The 9,343-nt window shown below is 41.4% G+C and overlaps 1 pseudogene; it reads left to right on the plus strand.

Annotated features, from left to right (window-relative positions):
* LOC114033667 lies at positions 1-626 on the plus strand (annotated as a pseudogene).
* Positions 627-9,343: the final 8,717 nt, after the last annotated feature.

Raw genomic sequence — 9,343 nt, forward strand, 5'->3', positions numbered from 1 at the left:
TAAACTTTTGAGTTTTAAATTTTTCTACTGGTCGAGCAGTACTGGAACCGGGAGCATATAGAGCAGAATGCAGACCACGGGGGCTCTCCTCATTTTTCCAGCCCTGCTGTACCAGGGGTCTGGTCAGGCCTGTATCTGCATCTGTCCTAAATAGGTCAGAGATCCATTTTGAACAGCCCACTTCTAGCAGTACCCTGCTCCAGCTGGCCCATCGGGAGTTCCAGACCAGTGCTATTTCCCAGGATATCGACACAGCTGCCAAGTTCATTGGGGCTGGGGCCGCCATGGTTGGTGTGGCTGGCTCGGGGGCAGGTATCGGGACAGTGTTTGGCAGTTTAATCATCAGCTATGCCAGGAACCTGTCTCTCAAGCAGTCGCTCTTCTCCTATGCCATCCTGGGCTTTGCCCTGTCTGAAGCTATGGGGCTCTTCTGTTTGATGGTAGCCTTCCTCATCCTCTTTGCCATGTGAGGCCTCTGGAGGGTCTCCTGCCTCCATCCCGCTGCTTTGACTCCAGCCCCAAGCCCCTTGCTAGAGCGTGCCGAGCTTTAACATTAAACACCATGTTTCTCTTAAAAAAAAAAAAATTTTCTCCCCCTCCCTCCCCAAGACAGCATACAATCTGATGTAGGCTATACATATATATTCCTATTAAACATATTTTCACAGTGATGTTGTAAGGAAGAATTAGAACCAATAGGAGGAACCACCAAAAAGAGGAAATAAAACAAAACAGAAGAAAAAAATAGCAAATAGTATACTTCGATCTGCATTCATACTCCATAGTTCTTTCTTTGGATATGGATAGCATTTTCCATCAAGAGTCCTTCGGGGATGTCTTAGATCCTTGCATTGCTGAGAAGAGCTAAGTCTATCAATGTTAATCATCACACAACATGGCTGTTACTGTATACAATGTTCTCCTGGTTCTGCTCACTTCACTCTGCATCCGTCCATACAAGTCTTTCCAGGTTTTTCTGAAATCTGCCTGCTCATCATTTCTTATAGCACAATAGTATTCCATGACATTCATATACCACAACTTGTTCAGCCATTGCCCAATTGATAGGCATTCCCTCAATTTCCAATTCTTTGCTACCACAAAAAGAGCTTCTATAAATGTTTCTGTACACATGGGTCTTTTCCCATTTGTATGATCTCTTATAGAAACTGTAATGGTCTCTGCACTTTTAGAGTGTTTCCCCATACCTGTAATGCACTTTCCCCTCACTTTCAACTCTCGGTTTCTAAGACCCAGTTCAAATGCCTCCTTCTGTATAAGATTTTTCCAGGTCCTTCCTGGCTATTATTTTATATCTGTATCTGGTTTGTTTTTTTGTTGGTTTTTTGTTTTGTTTTGTTTTTTTTGGTGAGGCAATTGGGATTAAGTGACTTGCCCAGAGTCACACAGCTAGTGAATGTTATGTGTCTGAGGCCAGATTTGAACTCCGGTCCTCTTGACTCCAGGGCTCATCTCTATCCACTGTGCCACCTAGCTGCCTCTCTGTATCTTTTTTTTACATGCCTATATGTATGCAAGATGTCTCCCCTGTTAGAATGTAAGCTCCTTGAAGGCAGGAACTGTTTCACTTTTGTTTTTGTATGTACAATGCCTTGTACAGTGCCTGGCACCTAGTAGGCACTTAATAAATCCTTGTTAATTAAGAGTGTTGTTATGAATATGTTGTTATATTGTGGATCTTTGTGCCTTTCTTTAATTTCCTTGGAATATGTTTTCAGTAGTATGTGGTCCACTGTTGCAAAGGGCACTGTTCTGTCCATGATACCATACTTCTGTGAGAAATGTGGTAGGGTAGGAAAAAAAACCACTGGATGGAGTCAGGTGTCTAATTTTAGCTCAGAAACTATCTTGCTGTGTGACCTGGGGCAATTCAGTTCCACTTTCTTATTGTTGTTCAGTATTGTCAGATTCTTCATGCCTTCATTTTTCAGTTTTCTTGGCAAAGATACTAGAATGGGCAGCCATTTCCTTCTCTAGCTCATTTTACAGATGAGGAAACTAAGGCAAACAGGGTGAAGTGACTTGCCCAGGGTCACACAGCTAGTCTAAGACCAGATTTGAATTCAGAGTTTCCTTAATCTCAACAGTTCTCTATCCATTATACCACTTAGCTGCCACTTTCTAAGCCTCAATTAATTCTTTTATCAGAAGAGTTCTGGTCTATAACAGTGTTTTTCAATTAACTATGAATTTTCCAATCTGGAAAGCTCATTTTAAAAATGTTTTATTGATATCTTTTGCTTTTATACCATTATCATTTCCCCCTTATTTCCCTACCCCTATCACATTGTACTCTGTGTTGTAATAAAAGTATTGGACTAACAGACGTAGCAACTTGATTCTATGGTGTATACCACATTTCACATCCATAATCTACCACATCATTACTGAAAGGAGATCATGAATATCATCATGAACTGGTTTGGCCTTTTTTTCTGGTCTTTGTATCCCCTGGTGCCTAGCACAATGCTTGTTGATTGATCATCAGTTTTCCAGGGCTGAGATGGGTCATTCTATTTAATCAGAGTTCCACTGCCGTTTACTGTTGTTATTATTTGAATTGTTAGAGGCATTTTATCTATTGTTATGATTCTGCCTGCTTGATTCTGCATCAGTTCTTTCCATGTTTCTCTAAATTCCTCATATTTATCCCTTCTTACAATGCAATATTATTCCATTGGGTTCACTTAGCACAATTTGTGCAGCCCTTCCTCAGTTGATAAGCACCCATTTTGTTTCCAGGTTTTTGCTACCACAAAAGGTGCCACTATGAATCTATGAAGGAAGGAAGAGAAGGGAATAAACATTTCTATAGTACTGTACCTACTGTGTGTCAGCCACTAGGCTAAGGGCTTTACCAATGGTATCTCATTTGGTCCTCATAACAACCTTGAAAGGTAGGGACTTTTATAATTCCCATTTTACAGTTCAGAAAACTGAGGCAAATAGAAGTTAAGTGACTTGTCCAGGGTCTCATAGCTAGTAAGGGTCTATGGGCAGATTTGAACACAGGCCTTCCTGACTCCAGGCCTAGCTCCCTCTACCCATTATACCACCTAGGTTCCCCTAACTATGAATATTTTAGTGTTTATGGGATCTCTTTTTTTCTTTGACCCCCTTGGGATATATCCCCCTGTCAAAGTCCATTGCTAGGACAGAAGTGCCTTTACGTAAGAATTAAGTGACTCCTGCTAGTGGGTGCTAAAAGAAATAGGCCTGTTTATGTGGCTTGTTTAAAGGAAGGCCAAAAGGGAAGAAGATATATCTTAATTGGAGACACTCAAAGGAAGCAAGAGGGAGAGACAAAAACAAAGAAAGGGCACTGGGGCAGACTAATGATCTCTGCTAAGGCCAAACCAATAAATACCTTCAATCTAGGACTACCCTACAGCCTTCTCAAAATGGAAATAAATCCTACAAACTAGGAAAGCCCCCTAACCTTCCTGTCACTGAGACAAGGACCAGTGCCTCCAAAGCAGATCTGGGAAAGAAGGGATATAATCAGGGAGCCCTACAAATGATGGTCTTCAAGCCATGTTGGGCAGATCGAGTTCACAATAAGCCAGGTCTTCACTCCATACTTCAAGGCAACTCAGGTGTCATGGTAGCTCCATGGATCATGAAGGCTTGGAGTAAAGACAGAATCAGGATTGCTTTAAGTAGATACCTAGTGATTGGTATACTTTTAATAAACTGTAGTTAAATTAGAAAGCACATGTCCATGTCTCCCCCATTCTGAAAAAAACCTTCATTTGATCCTTCCATGCCCACTAACTATTGTCCTATATCTCTTCTGCCCTTTATAGGTAAACTCAAAAAATGGTTTCTGACATCCCAATGAAACTACTCTCTCCAAAGTTACCAATGATCTCTTAGTTGGCAAACCCAATGTCCTTTTCTCTATCCTCATTCTCCTTGACCTCTCTGCAGCCTTTGACACTGTTGATCACTCTCTCTTCCTTGCTACTCTTTTCACACTAGGTTTTCAGGACACCATTTTCTCCAGGTTCTCAGTCTACCTCTATGACCACTTCTTCTTTGTCTGATTTTCTGAAATCTCCTCCAGCTCTCACCCTCTAACCATAGGAGTCTTTCAGGGTTTTGTCCTAGTCCTCCTCTCCCTCTATACCACTTCACTTGGAGATCTCATCAGCTCCCAAGATTTTAATTGTCATCTCTATGCTGATGATCCCCATATCTACTTATCCTGGCCCAATCTCTCTGACCTCTAATCTCATATCTCCAACTGCCTTTCAGACATCTTGAGTTAGATATCCAGCAGACATCTTAAACTCAATATGTCCAAAACAGAACTCATTATCTTTCACCCTAAACCCAGAGGGCTAACTACACCATCATCCCAGTTCCCCAGACTTGAATCCTAGAAATCATCCTAGATTCCTTACTATCTCTCACACATCACGCCCCCGCCATATCTAAGCTGTTGCCAAGGCCTGTCAATTTCACCTTTGCAACATCTCTCAATTATGTCCCCTTCTCTCCACTTCTACTGCCACCACTCGTGCAGGCCCTCATCACTTCAGACTTGTTTTATTGCAATAGCCTGCTGGTGGATCTGCCTGCCTCAAGGCTCTCCCCATTCCAATCCATCCTCCATTCAGCCATTAAAGTCATTTTCCTAAAGCACAGATCTGAACATATCTCCCCCAAACCCTGCCCCCCCCACACACACTCAAAAAACTCCTGTTGCCTCCAGGATCAAATATAAAATGCTCTGTTTGGTATTCAAGGCCCTTCATAATCTGTGTTCCCCCCCTTAAACCCTGCCCCCAACTTTTTACACTTTACTCCCCCACACTCACCTCTTGGCTATTCCTTGAACCAGTCACTCCAGTTCTTGGCTCCAGGCATTTTCTCTGGCCTGGAATCTCTGTTCTATTTTGAAGGCTGACCTCTTTAGCTTCCTTTAAGTCCTAACTAAAATCCCATCTTATACTGGAAACCTTCTCCAACCTTTCTTTATCCCAGTACCTTCCCTCTGTTAGTTATTTCTTGCTTATCCTGTATAGAACTTGATTTGTATGTATTTCTTTGCATATTATCTACCTTATTAGATTGTAAGCTCCCTAGAACTGTCTTTTGTGTCCCTAGAGCTTAGCACTGTGTCTGGCACACCTTACTCAAGCTTAATAAATGTTTATTGATTGATTATCTCTCCAAAGCTTCTACCAATTGAACTCTCTGGGGCCAGTCTTAACAAATCTTCCTTAGAAGCAGCTGGGTGGTGCGGTGGTTAGAGTGTTGGGCCTGGAATCAAGAAAACCTGAGTTCAAATCCAGCCTCACACACTTACTAGCTGTATGTCCTTTGGTAAGTTAACCTCTGCCTGCCTCAGTTTCCTCAACTGTAAAATGGGGTTATTGATAGCACTTACCTCCCAGGGATGTTGTGAGGATCAAGCAAAATTTAGCACACAGTGTTTAGCCTAGCATACAGTAGGAGCTTAATACGTGCTTACTTCTTTCCTTCCTATCAGGAAATTTACAATCTGATTGGAGAATATTACATTCTCCATGTTTAAAGGAATGATATTAAAAAAAAATGACACAAGGTAGAAAGTGATAAAGGCGAAGAAAGTAAGGCTCAGAAAGAGAAAGTGATTTGTCGAAGTTCATTCAGGTGATAACCATGTACTTTCTACTATACCACATAGCTCTACCATGCAAAAAAAAACCGAGGCGGGGGTTGAGTTGGGGTGGGGTTAAAGACTTAAGCTGAACGTCTCTAGCTTTCCCCTTTATAAACCTGTTACAGAGACAATGTCCACAGAAGAAACGTGAGCTATTAATACTCAGCCCCTAGTTCCTGATTTCTCTGGCTCATTTTTTTTCTGGTTGAGATTCTGATCTACAAAAGGACAGGCAGAGATTTACTCACTTTATGCACTCAGAAATGTTTCTTATTAACTTCTGGGGGAATAGTGAAGAGGTAATCGCCCAGCAGGAGCAGAGAGTTTTGGTAGGAAGCAATAAGAGACAAATTTGACAGATAAGATTAGATGTGTTTTACTTGGTCCCAGAGGGCAAAACTAGAACCAAGGGGAAGGAGTTACAACGTGACATATTTTGACTCATTATATTGCACACCATCTTAACAATTACTTGTCAGTGGTCCCATGACCAGGAAGGGCAGAGCCATGATTAAAACCTAAGTTTCTGTACTTCTAGAGAAGATAGTGAGCTTCCTGGAGCCCTTTGAACATTTAAACAGAGGTTGGATGACTGTTTCTTTTTTTTTAATTTTATTTTATTTTTCAATTAACAGCCATTTGTTTTCTCTCCTTCAATCTAAAAAGAAGATAAAAACCTTGCAATAAATATGTATAGTCAGGCAATATTAATTCCCACATTTTCCATGTCTAAAAATATGTCATACTAAATCCATCGCATTAGGAGGTGGACAGCCTAGGTTATCATTAGTCCTCTGGTTTAATAGTTGATCATTATATTGATTTGATCAGAGAGCTGAAGTTCTTCAAAGGTGTTTACCTTTATAATGTTGTTACTCCTGGTTCTACTCACTTCATGCTGCATCAATAAGAGTTTTTACAGGTTTTTCCAAACCCATAGCTTTTATTTCTTGTAGCTAAATAGCATTCCATTCTATTTATGTATCATAACTTGTTCAATCATTCATTACTTAGTTGATGGACACCCCCTTAGCTTCTGGTTCTTTGCTACTAGAAAAGGAACTGCTATAAATATTTTAGTACATATGGGTCCTCTTCCTCTTTCTTTGAGATATAGCCTTAGAATCATTGCTGGGTCAAAACATGCACAGAACAGCAACAACTAATGGGTTTTAGGTAGAACCTTAGCATTGCTCTATTATGCATTTCTCAATCATTAGTGACTTGGAGCTTTTTTCATATGCTTTTTGATAGCTTGTATGGTCTACCTTTGAGAACTGTCTAGTTAAATCTTTGACCATTTATCAATTGGGAAATATCTTATTCCTATAAATTTGAGTCAATTCCTTATATCAGATGATCATTTCTCAGGGATATTGTATAGAATTCTGTTGTTATTCAGCCATTTCCAACTCTTTGTGACCTCATTTGGGGTTTTCTTGGCCGAGAAACTAGAATGGTTTGCTATTTTCTTCTCCAGCTCATTTTACAGATGAGAAAAGTGAGGTAAAGAGAGGAGTTAAGTGACTTGCCCAGGGTCACATGGCTAGTAAGGATCTGAGGCCAGATTTGAACTCAGGAGGATGAGTCTTTCTGACTTAAGTTCGGACAGTGGTCTATCCACTACACCACCTAGCTGCCCTTATTATACTTTAGAACTAGATAACCTGAGCAAATCTTCACAGATAAAATCCACCCGAAACCCTTCAGTTACTGTCCTTTGCTTTAAAACCAAAAGATACCTTAGAGGTCATCTAGCTCAAACCCTTCCTTAGCAGGGGAAAAGGAAATCCAGAGACACTTTCCTAAGGTCATGCAGGTAAGAAGTGCCATAGTCAGGGCTCCATCCCAGCTTGTCTGCACTAGCTATGCTCTGTATTTGGAATATTCTCTTTCCTTATGGCCACATCTTGGAATCTGATTTTCTGAAAGTCTCTGTTCAAGCACCACCCTATGCCAGTCTTTCCTCATCCCTTTAGCAGCTAATGCCTTCTTCCTGTAAGGTCCACATTAAATCTACTTTGTACCTCTGCATCGGTGTTTGTGCTACCTTCCCCATTCGACTATGAGCCCCTTGAGGGCAGGGGCTGTTTCATTTCTGTTTCCCCAGCACTTAGTTCATAGTAGGTATTTACTACTTATAGTCTGGCACATACTAAGCATTTAATAAATGCTTGTGATTGATTATTCAATGTGCCTGAAAATCCAGTGCTTTTTAACCCACCTAATTACTGATATAAGAGATTTGGCCAGGCTTCTTAGCATGGTTATAGATCTCTTTTAGGAAGCAGATCTGCAATGGAAAGCCATAAATCTGTCAGTCTTCTTCCTTGGCTGACCAGTATTTTCCAGTTCTTTTTGTAGCAGTAGCTAGGATTTATGTAGCACTTTTAAGATTTGTAAAGTAAGTTCCAAACATCTCATTTGATCAGGAGGGAGGTGCTATTATCTCCATTTTTTATTGTTGTTCAGTCATTTCAGTCACGCCCGACTCTTTCTGACCCCTTTTGGGGTTTTCTTGGCAAAGATACTGGAGTGGTATGCTATTTCCTTCTCCACTTCATTTTACAGAGAAGGAAACTGAGGCAAACAGAGTTAAGTGACTTGTCCAGGGTCACACCTCGAGTGTCTGAGGCCAGTTTTGAACTCAGGTCTTCTTGACTCTAGAGCTGGAGCTCTATCCACCATGCCGCTTAGCTGCCCATCTCCATTTTATAGATGAGGAAACCGAGGCTGAGGGAGATTAAGTGACTCACCCTGGGTCACACAGTGAAGAAAGAATCTGAGGCTAGATTCGAACTCTGGTCTTTCTGACTCCAAGTTCAGCACCTGAAGCCTAGCTGATTCCTGCCTTCACTGTTTTCATTCTTGCACCCCACCCAATCGGCTACTTCAACCCAGGTACCAAGGACAGCATACACCTTATCTTCTCTTGACCCAGAGTACTACTGCTTCCTGTTAGAAACCAACCACACAGTCAAGACCTGCTCTGGGGGCAGCTAGGTGGCGCAGTGGATAGAGCACTGGCCCTGAAGTCAGGAGGACCTGAGTTCAAATCTGGCCTCAGACCAAACACTTCACACTTACTAGCTGTGTGACCCTGGGCAAGTCACTTAACCCCAATTGCCTGAAAAAAAGAAAAGAAAAAAAAAAGACCTGCTCTGAAGCTGAGCGATAACACTCAGCAGCTGTGTGAACTTAGGCAGGGCTTAAATTTTACTGAAGTTTGTTTCATCTGTAAAAGGATAAATCTCAAAAAATCCATGGGGCTGTTATAAGGACAGATCTTAATAAACCTTTGTGTGATCTATACAATCTGAGCAATGATTGTTACTGTTTTTCAAGTGGCCTCGATGGAAGGGAAGCCCCACTTTCAAGGCAGAGCCTTAAGCCAGACATCTCAGAGCTAAGTGAACATCAGAAGCAAATGTGCGTGAGAGGGTCAGGACTCTGCTCAGTGCACCATCCCTGGCCCTCCAAGCAGTTTACCTTCTCTGAATACTAGATTTGGGAATACCAATTGTAACCAGTTTACTATTAGTTTTCTTTTATCACTGCTCCTAACATAGGAGCCTTAAATCACACAAATCTTTGTCTCAGGAACACGCTCAGGACCAAGCCTCTTCCTTCTTCACGTCAAAATGTCTCATGGAGGAAAGGTTTTTAGCCCAC

This window comes from Vombatus ursinus, unplaced genomic scaffold (genome assembly GCF_900497805.2).
Source record: "Vombatus ursinus unplaced genomic scaffold, bare-nosed wombat genome assembly UNPS02007284.1, whole genome shotgun sequence".
Classification (NCBI taxonomy): Eukaryota; Metazoa; Chordata; class Mammalia; order Diprotodontia; family Vombatidae; genus Vombatus; species Vombatus ursinus.